This window comes from Portunus trituberculatus, chromosome 42 (genome assembly GCF_017591435.1).
Source record: "Portunus trituberculatus isolate SZX2019 chromosome 42, ASM1759143v1, whole genome shotgun sequence".
Lineage (NCBI taxonomy): Eukaryota > Metazoa > Arthropoda > Malacostraca > Decapoda > Portunidae > Portunus > Portunus trituberculatus.
This window is the reverse complement of record NC_059296.1, coordinates 15,249,438-15,251,217: the sequence shown is the minus strand read 5'-3', so window position 1 is coordinate 15,251,217 and position 1,780 is coordinate 15,249,438.

Here is a 1,780-nt window from a genome sequence, read left to right as displayed (position 1 = left end):
GATTTGCGATAGAATGCAAAGCAGGGTGCGTGTTGCAAGGGGGGAGCCAGGACGAGGAAACCTGTCAAATCACACCGAAATGTCAAAGGGTTTGTGTGTCACAGTGCGGTGGTGGTGGTGGTGGTGGAGGGGATGGTGGACATGGTAATGGTGTGGGTGGTGGTAATGATGGTGGTGGGTGGGTGTTGATGATGATAGTGGTGGTGGAAGATGGTAGTGGAGTTGATGGTGAATAATTATTTCTAAAGCATTTTATATTACTCTGCTGGTGAAACAGGAAAGGAGGAAGAGAAAGAGGAGCAGTAAAACGGATAAAAGAAGATTGCCTTTCATAAGTAATGTATTGATCTCTCATAGTTCACAAGGATACACTGCACAAGACCTTTAATATTGTAGCAGATTATTGCTCACAACAGAGAGACACCACAAGCCACAGAAAATCATAAGGTCGTGACATTTTTTGGCTTCTGTTATGTAATTAGCGGTGTTTTTTGCTCTCTACCGGGGCTATGCTATTCTCACTATCCTGTTCCTGTTCTCCTCGTGTGCCTCTCACTCATCCCTTATCCCTTGGGTTTTTATATCATAACTTTTTTTTTCTTTTATATTTATATTCTTCCTGTTGTTCATTATGTGTACTGTTTGTATTGTCTGGTATTCTGTTTATCCATAATATTTGATTAAATTACGTATCAGGTTACTCAGTTGTTTCTTAGAACTGAACATGATCCAGCAGTGGTAAGCAATGCTGTGACAAGGAATGATGACTTGTCACACGAGCAATACATGGTACGCAGGTTCATGTTTATTTCATCAAGCAGTGGTGTATACTTAATTCTTTCTGACGTATTTTTATTTGCTTAACCATTATTGAGATATTGCATGAGTATCCCAATTCTGTTATTTCTTTCTCTCTCCTTCAACAAGAGAGTTCAGCAATTCCTTATTTTTATTTTTATCTTCCGCTTCCATCCCCTCTTCTCCCTTCTCCCCTATCCTGCTCACCCTCCACCCCCCCTTGCTCCTCTCCTGTGTTAATGATTGGCACACGATACAATTTCCGTGGCAGGGGAAGGGAGCGCCTCCACCCACTGCCTCCCTTCATCACGACCTCTGAAAAAATACCCGCTGACAACACTGATCCGCCCCCTCCCCTCCCCTCCCTTCCACCACTCTTCCTCACCTCTCCCCTTCACCTGTCCACTTCCCTCGCCTCGCCTACCTGCGTGGCTGAAGCAGAAGGTAAATCATGTTCCCAGGGCGTTAAATATGATCTTTATTATTACTTTAATGTTGTCGTATGAATATTTTTACCTTGCGTTTCGTATTTTTTCCTGCGATGCATCTTATAAGTGCAATTTCTTTTTAGGTTTAAAAGTGTTTGAAGTGACTAAGGAGATGGTTTGAAGATTGGAAGCTTTACTGGTTGTTTTTCTTAATTTTTGTTTTTATCATTTGTTTACAAAATGATAGTCGATTTTTGTGATTACGTGTTTCGTGCTGGTTTGGAGATGTTAGCAGAAGCCCTTCAGTTAATATTTCTTATTATACTATATAAGGTTAGATTGCTTGCTGACTAAGTACGTGAATCACCCCACAGCAGCAGTAGCAATACTACCGCCATCACCACCACCACCACCACCAGAACAACAGAACAACAACAGCCACAACAACCACCACAACCACCATCACCATCACAACCACTATCACCACCACCATCATTACTACCACTACCACCTAAATCACCACCACTACCACCATCACCACCACCACTACCACC